The following is a 15,576-nucleotide window of genomic DNA, read 5'->3' as shown; positions in this document are numbered from 1 at the left end:
AATCGTATATACGATATGAAAGAATGTTAAAAACTTTGATTCCAATATAAAATAGATGTTTGATCTTATGAAATGCAATGTTCTGAATCGATTGGTAACATTTTTCTAACTGTGGCACAACTATTATTAAAGATTTCACGATTTTATCTTCGCATATACCGAAATTCGCGTATGTCGATTACGTTTTTCGACAATTATCATATGAAAACGCGTATTTAAATATAGTAAAAACGTTATATTCTTGTTATATTCTTTATTCTGCATCGATAGAATATAAAATCATTGAAATTGAACGAGATTTCAAGTTTTCGTTTTTCGACGATACGCGTATATGAGCGAAAAATCGTATATACGATATGAAAGAATGTTAAAAACTTTGATTCCAATATAAAATAGATGGTTGATCTTATGAAATGCAATGTTCTGAATCGATTGGTAACATTTTTCTAACTGTGGCACAAGTATTATTAAAAATTTCACGATTTTATCTTCGCATATACCGAAATTCGCGTATGTCGATTACGTTTTTTCGACAATTATCATATGAAAACGCGAAATTAAACATAGTAAAAACGTTATATTCTTGTTATATTCTTTATTCTGCATCGATAGAATACAAAATCATTGAAATTGAACGAGATTTCAAGTTTTCGTTTTTCGACGATACGCGTATATGAGCGAAAAAATCGTATATACGATATGAAAGAATGTTAAAAACTTTGATTCCAATATAAAATAGATGTTTGATCTTATGAAATGCAATGTTCTGAATCGATTGGTAACATTTTTCTAACTGTGGCACAAGTATTATTAAAGATTTCACGATTTTATCTTCGCATATACCGAAATTCGCGTATGTCGATTACGTTTTTCGACAATTATCATATGAAAACGAGTATTTAAACATAGTAAAAACGTTATATTCTTGTTATATTCTTTATTCTGCATCGATAGAATATAAAATCATTGAAATTGAACGTGATTTCAAGTTTTCGTTTTTCGACGATACGCGTATATGAGCGAAAAATCGTATATACGATATGAAAGAATGTTAAAAACTTTGATTCCAATATATAATAGATGTTTGATCTTATGAAATGCAATGTTCTGAATCGATTGGTAACATTTTTCTAACTGTGGCACAAGTATTATTAAAGATTTCACGATTTTATCTTCGCATATACCGAAATTCGCGTATGTCGATTACGTTTTTCGACAATTATCATATGAAAACGCGTATTTAAACATAGTAAAAACGTTATATTCTTGTTATATTCTTTATTCTGCATCGATAGAATATAAAATCATTGAAATTGAACGAGATTTCAAGTTTTCGTTTTTCGACGATACGCGTATATGAGCGAAAAATCGTATATACGATATGAAAGAATGTTAAAAACTTTGATTCCAATATAAAATAGATGTTTGATCTTATGAAATGCAATGTTCTGAATCGATTGGTAACATTTTTCTAACTGTGGCACAAGTATTATTAAAGATTTCACGATTTTATCTTCGCATATACCGAAATTCGCGTATGTCGATTACGTTTTTCGACAATTATCATATGAAAACGCGTATTTAAACATAGTAAAAACGTTATATTCTTGTTATATTCTTTATTCTGCATCGATAGAATATAAAATCATTGAAATTGAACGAGATTTCAAGTTTTCGTTTTTCGACGATACGCGTATATGAGCGAAAAATCGTATATACGATATGAAAGAATGTTAAAAACTTTGATTCCAATATAATATAGATGTTTGATCTTATGAAATGCAATGTTCTGAATCGATTGGTAACATTTTTCTAACTGTGGCACAAGTATTATTAAAGATTTCACGATTTTATCTTCGCATATACCGAAATTCGCGTATGTCGATTACGTTTTTCGAAAATTATCATATGAAAACGCGTATTTAAACATAGTAAAAACGTTATATTCTTGTTATATTCTTTATTCTGCATCGATAGAATATAAAATCATTGAAATTGAACGAGATTTCAAGTTTTCGTTTTTCGACGATACGCGTATATGAGCGAAAAATCGTATATACGATATGAAAGAATGTTAAAAACTTTGATTCCAATATAAAATAGATGTTTGATCTTATGAAATGCAATGTTCTGAATCGATTGGTAACATTTTTCTAACTGTGGCACAAGTATTATTAAAGATTTCATGATTTTATCTTCGCATATACCGAAATTCGCGTATGTCGATTACGTTTTTCGACAATTATCATATGAAAACGCGTATTTAAACATAGTAAGAACGTTATATTCTTGTTATATTCTTTATTCTGCATCGATAGAATATAAAATCATTGAAATTGAACGAGATTTCTAGTTTTCGTTTTTCGACGATACGCGTATATGAGCGAAAAATCGTATATACGATATGAAAGAATGTTAAAAACTTTGATTCCAATATAAAATAGATGTTTGATCTTATGAAATGCAATGTTCTGAATCGATTGGTAACATTTTTCTAACTGTGGCACAAGTATTATTAAAGATTTCACGATTTTATCTTCGCATATACCGAAATTCGCGTATGTCGATTACGTTTTTCAACAATTATCATATGAAAACGCGTATTTAAACATAGTAAAAACGTTATATTCTTGTTATATTCTTTATTCTGCATCGATAGAATATAAAATCATTGAAATTGAACGAGATTTCAAGTTTTCGTTTTTCGACGATACGCGTATATGAGCGAAAAATCGTATATACGATATGAAAGAATGTTAAAAGCTTTGATTCCAATATAAAATAGATGTTTGATCTTATGAAATGCAATGTTCTGAATCGATTGGTAACATTTTTCTAACTGTGGCACAAGTATTATTAAAGATTTCACGATTTTATCTTCGCATATACCGAAATTCGCGTATGTCGATTACGTTTTTCGACAATTATCATATGAAAACGCGTATTTAAACATAGTAAAAACGTTATATTCTTGTTATATTCTTTATTCTGCATCGATAGAATATAAAATCATTGAAATTGAACGAGATTTCAACTTTTCGTTTTTCGACGATACGCGTATATGAGCGAAAAATCGTATATACGATATGAAAGAATGTTAAAAACTTTGATTCCAATATAAAATAGATGTTTGATCTTATGAAATGCAATGTTCTGAATCGATTGGTAACATTTTTCTAACTGTGGAACAAGTATTATTAAAGATTTCACGATTTTATCTTCGCATATACCGAAATTCGCGTATGTCGATTACGTTTTTCGACAATTATCATATGAAAACGCGTATTTAAACATAGTAAAAACGTTATATTCTCGTTATATTCTTTATTCTGCATCGATAGAATATAAAATCATTGAAATTGAACGAGATTTCAAGTTTTCGTTTTTCGACGATACGCGTATATGAGCGAAAAATCGTATATACGATATGAAAGAATGTTAAAAACTTTGATTCCAATATAAAATAGATGTTTGATCTTATGAAATGCAATGTTCTGAATCGATTGGTAACATTTTTCTAACTGTGGCACAAGTATTATTAAAGATTTCACGATTTTATCTTCGCATATCCCGAAATTCGCGTATGTCGATTACGCTTTTCGACAATTATCATATGAAAACGCTTATTTAAACATAGTAAAAACGTTATATTCTTGTTATATTCTTTATTCTGCATCGATAGAATATAAAATCATTGAAATTGAACGAGATTTCAAGTTTTCGTTTTTCGACGATACGCGTATATGAGCGAAAAATCGTATATACGATATGAAAGAATGTTAAAAACTTTGATTCCAATATAAAATAGATGTTTGATCTTATGAAATGCAATGTTCTGAATCGATTGGTAACATTTTTCTAACTGTGGCACAAGTATGATTAAAGATTTCACGATTTTATCTTCGCATATACCGAAATTCGCGTATGTCGATTACGTTTTTCGACAATTATCATATGAAAACGCGTATTTAAACATAGTAAAAACGTTATATTCTTGTTATATTCTTTATTCTGCATCGATAGAATATAAAATCATTGAAATTGAACGAGATTTCAAGTTTTCGTTTTTCGACGATACGCGTATATGAGCGAAAAATCGTATATACGATATGAAAGAATGTTAAAAACTTTGATTCCAATATAAAATAGATGTTTGATCTTATGAAATGCAATGTTCTGAATCGATTGGTAACATTTTTCTAACTGTGGCACAAGTATTATTAAAGATTTCACGATTTTATCTTCGCATATACCGAAATTCGCGTATGTCGATTACGTTTTTCGACAATTATCATATGAAAACGCGTATTTAAACATAGTAAAAACGTTATATTCTTGTTATATTCTTTATTCTGCATCGATAGAATATAAAATCATTGAAATTGAACGAGATTTCAAGTTTTCGTTTTTCGACGATACGCGTATATGAGCGAAAAATCGTATATACGATATGAAAGAATGTTAAAAACTTTGATTCCAATATAAAATAGATGTTTGATCTTATGAAATGCAATGTTCTGAATCGATTGGTAACATTTTTCTAACTGTGGCACAAGTATTATTAAAGATTTCACGATTTTATCTTCGCATATACCGAAATTCGCGTATGTCGATTACGTTTTTCGACAATTATCATATGAAAACGCGTATTTAAACATAGTAAAAACGTTATATTCTTGTTATATTCTTTATTCTGCATCGATAGAATATAAAATCATTGAAATTGAACGAGATTTCAAGTTTTCGTTTTTCGACGATACGCGTATATGAGCGAAAAATCGTATATACGATATGAAAGAATGTTAAAAACTTTGATTCCAATATAAAATAGATGTTTGATCTTATGAAATGCAATATTCTGAATCGATTGGTAACATTTTTCTAACTGTGGCACAAGTATTATTAAAGATTTCACGATTTTATCTTCGCATATACCGAAATTCGCGTATGTCGATTACGTTTTTCGACAATTATCATATGAAAACGCGTATTTAAACATAGTAAAAACGTTATATTCTTGTTATATTCTTTATTCCGCATCGATAGAATATAAAATCATTGAAATTGAACGAGATTTCAAGTTTTCGTTTTTCGACGATACGCGTATATGAGCGAAAAATCGTATATACGATATGAAAGAATGTTAAAAACTTTGATTCCAATATAAAATAGATGTTTGATCTTATGAAATGCAATGTTCTGAATCGATTGGTAACATTTTTCTAACTGTGGCACAAGTATTATTAAAGATTTCACGATTTTATCTTCGCATATACCGAAATTCGCGTATGTCGATTACGTTTTTCGACAATTATCATATGAAAACGCGTATTTAAACATAGTAAAAACGTTATATTCTTGTTATATTCTTTATTCTGCATCGATAGAATATAAAATCATTGAAATTGAACGAGATTTCAAGTTTTCGTTTTTCGACGATACGCGTATATGAGCGAAAAATCGTATATACGATATGAAAGAATGTTAAAAACTTTGATTCCAATATAAAATAGATGTTTGATCTTATGAAATGCAATGTTCTGAATCGATTGGTAACATTTTTCTAACTGTGGCACAAGTATTATTAAAGATTTCACGATTTTATCTTCGCATATACCGAAATTCGCGTATGTCGATTAGGTTTTTCGACAATTATCATATGAAAACGCGTATTTAAACATAGTAAAAACGTTATATTCTTGTTATATTCTTTATTCTGCATCGATAGAATATAAAATCATTGAAATTGAACGAGATTTCAAGTTTTCGTTTTTCGACGATACGCGTATATTAGCGAAAAATCGTATATACGATATGAAAGAATTTTAAAAATTTTGATTCCAATATAAAATAGATGTTTGATCTTATGAAATGCAATGTTCTGAATCGATTGGTAACATTTTTCTAACTGTGGCACAAGTATTATTAAAGATTTCACGATTTTATCTTCGCATATACCGAAATTCGCGTATGTCGATTACGTTTTTCGACAATTATCATATGAAAACGCGTATTTAAACATAGTAAAAACGTTATATTCTTGTTATATTCTTTATTCTGCATCGATAGAATATAAAATCATTGAAATTGAACGAGATTTCAAGTTTTCGTTTTTCGACGATACGCGTATATGAGCGAAAAATCGTATATACGATATGAAAGAATGTTAAAAACTTTGATTCCAATATAAAATAGATGTTTGATCTTATGAAATGCAATGTTCTGAATCGATTGGTAACATTTTTCTAACTGTGGCACAAGTATTATTAAAGATTTCACGATTTTATCGTCGCATATACCGAAATTCGCGTATGTCGATTACGTTTTTCGACAATTATCATATGAAAACGCGTATTTAAACATAGTAAAAACGTTATATTCTTGTTATATTCTTTATTCTGCATCGATAGAATATAAAATCATTGAAATTGAACGAGATTTCAAGTTTTCGTTTTTCGACGATACGCGTATATGAGCGAAAAATCGTATATACGATATGAAAGAATGTTAAAAACTTTGATTCCAATATAAAATAGATGTTTGATCTTATGAAATGCAATGTTCTGAATCGATTGGTAACATTTTTCTAACTGTGGCACAAGTATTATTAAAGATTTCACGATTTTATCTTCGCATATACCGAAATTCGCGTATGTCGATTACGCTTTTCGTCAATTATCATATGAAAACGCGTATTTAAACATAGTAAAAACGTTATATTCTTGTTATATTCTTTATTCTGCATCGATAGAATATAAAATCATTGAAATTGAACGAGATTTCAAGTTTTCGTTTTTCGACGATACGCGTATATGAGCGAAAAATCGTATATATGATATGAAAGAATGTTAAAAACTTTGATTCCAATATAAAATAGTTGATTGATCTTATGAAATGCAATGTTCTGAATCGATTGGTAACATTTTTCTAACTGTAGCACAAGTATTATTAAAGATTTCACGATTTTATCTTCGCATATACCGAAATTCGCGTATGTCGATTACGTTTTTCGACAATTATCATATGAAAACGCGTATTTAAACATAGTAAAAACGTTATATTCTTGTTATATTCTTTATTCTGCATCGATAGAATATAAAATCATTGAAATTGAACGAGATTTCAAGTTTTCGTTTTTCGACGATACGCGTATATGAGCGAAAAATCGTATATACGATATGAAAGAATGTTAAAAACTTTGATTCCAATATAAAATAGATGTTTGATCTTATGAAATGCAATGTTCTGAATCGATTGGTAACATTTTTCTAACTGTGGCACAAGTATTATTAAAGATTTCACGATTTTATCTTCGCATATACCGAAATTCGCGTATGTCGATTAAGTTTTTCGACAATTATCATATGAAAACGCGTATTTAAACATAGTAAAAACGTTATATTCTTGTTATATTCTTTATTCTGCATCGATAGAATATAAAATCATTGAAATTGAACGAGATTTCAAGTTTTCGTTTTTCGACGATACGCGTATATGAGCGAAAAATCGTATATACGATATGAAAGAATGTTAAAAACTTTGATTCCAATATAAAATAGATGTTTGATCTTATGAAATGCAATGATCTGAATCGATTGGTAACATTTTTCTAACTGTGGCACAAGTATTATTAAAGATTTCACGATTTTATCTTCGCATATACCGAAATTCGCGTATGTCGATTACGTTTTTCGACAATTATCATATGAAAACGCGTATTTAAACATAGTAAAAACGTTATATTCTTGTTATATTCTTTATTCTGCATCGATAGAATATAAAATCATTGAAATTGAACGAGATTTCAAGTTTTCGTTTTTCGACGATACGCGTATATGAGCGAAAAATCGTATATACGATATGAAAGAATGTTAAAAACTTTGATTCCAATATAAAATAGATGTTTGATCTTATGAAATGCAATGTTCTGAATCGATTGGTAACATTTTTCTAACTGTGGCACAAGTATTATTAAAGATTTCACGATTTTATCTTCGCATATACCGAAATTCGCGTATGTCGATTACGTTTTTCGACAATTATCATATGAAAATGCGTATTTAAACATAGTAAAAACGTTATATTCTTGTTATATTCTTTATTCTGCATCGATAGAATATAAAATCATTGAAATTGAACGAGATTTCAAGTTTTCGTTTTTCGACGATACGCGTATATGAGCGAAAAATCGTATATACGATATGAAAGAATGTTAAAAACTTTGATTCCAATATAAAATAGATGTTTGATCTTATGAAATGCAATGTTCTGAATCGATTGGTAACATTTTTCTAACTGTGGCACAAGTATTATTAAAGATTTCACGATTTTATCTTCGCATATACCGAAATTCGCGTATGTCGATTACGTTTTTCGACAATTATCATATGAAAACGCGTATTTAAACATAGTAAAAACGTTATATTCTTGTTATATTCTTTATTCTGCATCGATAGAATATAAAATCATTGAAATTGAACGAGATTTCAAGTTTTCGTTTTTCGACGATACGCGTATATGAGCGAAAAATCGTATATACGATATGAAAGAATGTTAAAAACTTTGATTCCAATATAAAATAGATGTTTGATCTTATGAAATGCAATGTTCTGAATCGATTGGTAACATTTTTCTAACTGTGGCACAAGTATTATTAAAGATTTCACGATTTTATCTTCGCATATACCGAAATTCGCGTATGTCGATTACGTTTTTCGACAATTATCATATGAAAACGCGTATTTAAACATAGTAAAAACGTTATATTCTTGTTATATTCTTTATTCTGCATCGATAGAATATAAAATCATTGAAATTGAACGAGATTTCAAGTTTTCGTTTTTCGACGATACGCGTATATGAGCGAAAAATCGTATATACGATATGAAAGAATGTTAAAAACTTTGATTCCAATATAAAATAGATGTTTGATCTTATGAAATGCAATGTTCTGAATCGATTGGTAACATTTTTCTAACTGTGGCACAAGTATTATTAAAGATTTCACGATTTTATCTTCGCATATACCGAAATTCGCGTATGTCGATTACGTTTTTCGACAATTATCATATGAAAACGCGTATTTAAACATAGTAAAAACGTTATATTCTTGTTATATTCTTTATTCTGCATCGATAGAATATAAAATCATTGAAATTGAACGAGATTTCAAGTTTTCGTTTTTCGACGATACGCGTATATGAGCGAAAAATCGTATATACGATATGAAAGAATGTTAAAAACTTTGATTCCAATATAAAATAGATGTTTGATCTTATGAAATGCAATGTTCTGAATCGATTGGTAACATTTTTCTAACTGTGGCACAAGTATTATTAAAGATTTCACGATTTTATCTTCGCATATACCGAAATTCGCGTATGTCGATTACGTTTTTCGACAATTATCATATGAAAACGCCTATTTAAACATAGTAAAAAACGTTATATTCTTGTTATATTCTTTATTCTGCATCGATAGAATATAAAATCATTGAAATTGAACGAGATTTCAAGTTTTCGTTTTTCGACGATACGCGTATATGAGCGAAAAATCGTATATACGATATGAAAGAATGTTAAAAACTTTGATTCCAATATAAAATAGATGTTTGATCTTATGAAATGCAATGTTCTGAATCGATTGGTAACATTTTTCTAACTGTGGCACAAGTATTATTAAAGATTTCACGATTTTATCTTCGCATATACCGAAATTCGCGTATGTCGATTACGTTTTTCGACAATTATCATATGAAAACGCGTATTTAAACATAGTAAAAACGTTATATTCTTGTTATATTCTTTATTCTGCATCGATAGAATATAAAACCATTGAAATTGAACGAGATTTCAAGTTTTCGTTTTTCGACGATACGCGTATATGAGCGAAAAATCGTATATACGATATGAAAGAATGTTAAAAACTTTGATTCCAATATAAAATAGATGTTTGATCTTATGAAATGCAATGTTCTGAATCGATTGGTAACATTTTTCTAACTGTAGCACAAGTATTATTAAAGATTTCACGATTTTATCTTCGCATATACCGAAATTCGCGTATGTCGATTACGTTTTTGACAATTATCATATGAAAACGCATATTTAAACATAGTGAAAACATTATATTCTTGTTATATTCTTTATTCTGCATCGATAGAATATAAAATCATTGAAATTGAACGAGATTTCAAGTTTTCGTTTTTCGACGATACGCGTATATGAGCGAAAAATCGTATATACGATATGAAAGAATGTTAAAAACTTTGATTCCAATATAAAATAGATGTTTAATCTTATGAAATGCAATGTTCTGAATCGATTGGTAACATTTTTCTAACTGTGGCACAAGTATTATTAAAGATTTCATGTTTTTATCTTCGCATATACCGAAATTCGCGTATGTCGATTACGTTTTTCGACAATTATCATATGAAAACGCGTATTTAAACATAGTAAAAACGTTATATTCTTGTTATATTCATTATTCTGCATCGATAGAATATAAAATCATTGAAATTGAACGAGAATTCAAGTATTCGTTTTTCGACGATACGCGTATATGAGCGAAAAATCGTATATACGATATGAAAGAATGTTAAAAACTTTGATTCCAATATAAAATAGATGTTTGACCTTATGAAATGCAACGTTCTGAATCGATTGGTAACATTTTTCTAACTGTGGCACAAGTATTATTAAAGATTTCACGATTTTATCTTCGCATATACCGAAATTCGCGTATGTCGATTACGTTTTTCGACAATTATCATATGAAAACGCGTATTTAAACATAGTAAAAACGTTACATTCTTGTTATATTCTTTATTCTGCATCGATAGAATATAAAATCATTGAAATTGAACGAGATTTCAAGTTTTCGTTTTTCGACGATACGCGTATCTGAGCGAAAAATCGTATATACGATATGAAAGAATATTAAAAACTTTGATTCCAATATAAAATAGATGTTTGATCTTATGAAATGCAATGTTCTGAATCGATTGGTAACATTTTTCTAACTGTGGCACAAGTATTATTAAAGATTTCACGATTTTATCTTCGCATATACCGAAATTCGCGTATGTCGATTAGGTTTTTCGACAATTATCATATGAAAACGCGTATTTAAACATAGTAAAAACGTTATATTCTTGTTATATTCTTTATTCTGCATCGATAGAATATAAAGTCATTGAAATTGAACGAGATTTCAAGTTTTCGTTTTTCGACGATACGCGTATATGAGCGAAAAATCGTATATACGATATGAAAGAATGTTAAAAACTTTGATTCCAATATAAAATAGATGTTTGATCTTATGAAATGCAATGTTCTGAATCGATTGGTAACATTTTTCTAACTGTGGCACAAGTATTATTAAAGATTTCACGATTTTATCTTCGCATATACCGAAATTCGCGTATGTCGATTACGTTTTTCGACAATTATCATATGAAAACGCGTATTTAAACATAGTAAAAACGTTATATTCTTGTTATATTCTTTATTCTGCATCAATAGAATATAAAATCATTGAAATTGAACGAGATTTCAAGTTTTCGTTTTTCGACGATACGCGTATATGAGCGAAAAATCGTATATACGATATGAAAGAATGTTAAAAACTTTGATTCCAATATAAAATAGATGTTTGATCTTATGAAATGCAATGTTCTGAATCGATTGGTAACATTTTTCTAACTGTGGCACAAGTATTATTAAAGATTTCACGATTTTATCTTCGCATATACCGAAATTCGCGTATGTCGATTACGTTTTTCGAAAATTATCATATGAAAACGCGTATTTAAACATAGTAAAAACGTTATATTCTTGTTATATTCTTTATTCTGCATCGATAGAATATAAAATCATTGAAATTGAACGAGATTTCAAGTTTTCGTTTTTCGACGATACGCGTATATGAGCGAAAAATCGTATATACGATATGAAAGAATGTTAAAAACTTTGATTCCAATATAAAATAGATGTTTGATCTTATGAAATGCAATGTTCTGAATCGATTGGTAACATTTTTCTAACTGTGGCACAAGTATTATTAAAGATTTCACGATTTTATCTTCGCATATACCGAAATTCGCGTATGTCGATTACGTTTTTCGACAATTATCATATGAAAACGCGTATTTAAACATAGTAAAAACGTTATATTCTTGTTATATTCTTTATTCTGCATCGATAGAATATAAAATCATTGAAATTGAACGAGATTTCAAGTTTTCGTTTTTCGACGATACGCGTATCTGAGCGAAAAATCGTATATACGATATGAAAGAATGTTAAAAACTTTGATTCCAATATAAAATAGATGTTTGATCTTATGAAATGCAATGTCCTGAATCGATTGGTAACATTTTTCCAACTGTGGCACAAGTATTATTAAAGATTTCACGATTTTATCTTCGCATATACCGAAATTCGCGTATGTCGATTACGTTTTTCGACAATTATCATATGAAAACGCGTATTTAAACATAGTGAAAACATTATATTCTTGTTATATTCTTTATTCTGCATCGATAGAATATAAAATCATTGAAATTGAACGAGATTTCAAGTTTTCGTTTTTCGACGATACGCGTATATGAGCGAAAAATCGTATATACGATATGAAAGAATGTTAAAAACTTTGATTCCAATATAAAATAGATGTTTGATCTTATGAAATGCAATGTTCTGAATCGATTGGTAACATTTTTCTAACTGTAACACAAGTATTATTAAAGATTTCACGATTTTATCTTCGCATATACCGAAATTCGCGTATGTCGATTACGTTTTTGACAATTATCATATGAAAACGCGTATTTAAACATAGTGAAAACAATATATTCTTGTTATATTCTTTATTCTGCATCGATAGAATATAAAATCATTGAAATTGAACGAGATTTCAAGTTTTCGTTTTTCGACGATACGCGTATATGAGCGACAAATCGTATATACGATATGAAAGAATGTTAAAAACTTTGATTCCAATATAAAATAGATGTTTGATCTTATGAAATGCAATGTTCTGAATCGATTGGTAACATTTTTCTAACTGTGGCACAAGTATTATTAAAGATTTCACGTTTTTATCTTCGCATATACCGAAATTCGCGTATGTCGATTACGTTTTTCGACAATTATCATATGAAAACGCGTATTTAAACATAGTAAAAACGTTATATTCTTGTTATATTCTTTATTCTGCATCGATAGAATATAAAATCATTGAAATTGAACGAGATTTCAAGTATTCGTTTTTCGACGATACGCGTATATGAGCGAAAAATCGTATATACGATATGAAAGAATGTTAAAAACTTTGATTCCAATATAAAATAGATGTTTGACCTTATGAAATGCAATGTTCTGAATCGATTGGTAACATTTTTTTAACTGTGGCACAAGTATTATTAAAGATTTCACGATTTTATCTTCGCATATACCGAAATTCGCGTATGTCGATTACGTTTTTCGACAATTATCATATGAAAACGCGTATTTAAACATAGTAAAAACGTTATATTCTTGTTATATTCTTTATTCTGCATCGATAGAATATAAAGTCATTGAAATTGAACGAGATTTCAAGTTTTCGTTTTTCGACGATACGCGTATATGAGCGAAAAATCGTATATACGATATGAAAGAATGTTAAAAACTTTGATTCCAATATAAAATAGATGTTTGATCTTATGAAATGCAATGTTCTGAATCGATTGGTAACATTTTTCTAACTGTGGCACAAGTATTATTAAAGATTTCACGATTTTATCTTCGCATATACCGAAATTCGTCTATGTCGATTACGTTTTTCGACAATTATCATATGAAAACGCGTATTTAAACATAGTAAAAACGTTATATTCTTGTTATATTCTTTATTCTGCATCAATAGAATATAAAATCATTGAAATTGAACGAGATTTCAAGTTTTCGTTTTTCGACGATACGCGTATATGAGCGAAAAATCGTATATACGATATGAAAGAATGTTAAAAACTTTGATTCCAATATAAAATAGATGTTTGATCTTATGAAATGCAATGTTCTGAATCGATTGGTAACATTTTTCCAACTGTGGCACAAGTATTATTAAAGATTTCACGATTTTATCTTCGCATATACCGAAATTCGCGTATGTCGATTACGTTTTTCGACAATTATCATATGAAAACGCGTATTTAAACATAGTGAAAACATTATATTCTTGTTATATTCTTTATTCTGCATCGATAGAATATAAAATCATTGAAATTGAACGAGATTTCAAGTTTTCGTTTTTCGACGATACGCGTATATGAGCGAAAAATCGTATATACGATATGAAAGAATGTTAAAAACTTTGATTCCAATATAAAATAGATGTTTGATCTTATGAAATGCAATGTTCTGAATCGATTGGTAACATTTTTCTAACTGTGGCACAAGTATTATTAAAGATTTCACGATTTTATCTTCGCATATACCGAAATTCGCGTATGTCGATTACGTTTTTCGACAATTATCATATGAAAACGCGTATTTAAACATAGTAAAAACGTTATATTCTTGTTATATTCTTTATTCTGCATCGATAGAATATAAAATCATTGAAATTGAACGAGATTTCAAGTTTTCGTTTTTCGACGATACGCGTATATGAGCGAAAAATCGTATATACGATATGAAAGAATGTTAAAAACTTTGATTCCAATATAAAATAGATGTTTGATCTTATGAAATGCAATGTTCTGAATCGATTGGTAACATTTTTCTAACTGTGGCACAAGAATTATTAAAGATTTCACGATTTTATCTTCGCATATACCGAAATTCGCGTATGTCGATTACGTTTTTCGACTATTATCATATGAAAACGCGTTTTTAAACATAGTAAAAACGTTATATTCTTGTTATATTCTTTATTCTGCATCGATAGAATATAAAGTCATTGAAATTGAACGAGATTTCAAGTTTTCGTTTTTCGACGATACGCGTATATGAGCGAAAAATCGTATATACGATATGAAGGAATGTTAAAAACTTTGATTCCAATATAAAATAGATGTTTGATCTTATGAAATGCAATGTTCTGAATCGATTGGTAACATTTTTCTAACTGTGGCACAAGTATTATTAAAGATTTCACGATTTTATCTTCGCATATACCGAAATTCGCGTATGTCGATTACGTTTTTCGACAATTATCATATGAAAACGCGTATTTAAACATAGTAAAAACGTTATATTCTTGTTTTATTCTTTATTCTGCATCGATAGAATATAAAATCATTGAAATTGAACGAGATTTCAAGTTTTCGTTTTTCGACGATACGCGTATATGAGCGAAAAATCGTATATACGATATGAAAGAATGTTAAAAACTTTGATTCCAATATAAAATAGATGTTTGATCTTATGAAATGCAATGTTCTGAATCGATTGGTAACATTTTTCTAACTGTGGCACAAGTATTATTAAAGATTTCACGATTTTATCTTCGCATATACCGAAATTCGCGTATGTCGATTACGTTATTCGACAATTATCATATGAAAACGCGTATTTAAACATAGTAAAA

The sequence above is a fragment of the Vespa crabro genome, chromosome 12 (assembly GCF_910589235.1).
Source record: "Vespa crabro chromosome 12, iyVesCrab1.2, whole genome shotgun sequence".
In the NCBI taxonomy this organism is placed as follows: domain Eukaryota; kingdom Metazoa; phylum Arthropoda; class Insecta; order Hymenoptera; family Vespidae; genus Vespa; species Vespa crabro.
Note: the sequence above shows the minus strand (reverse complement) of the source record.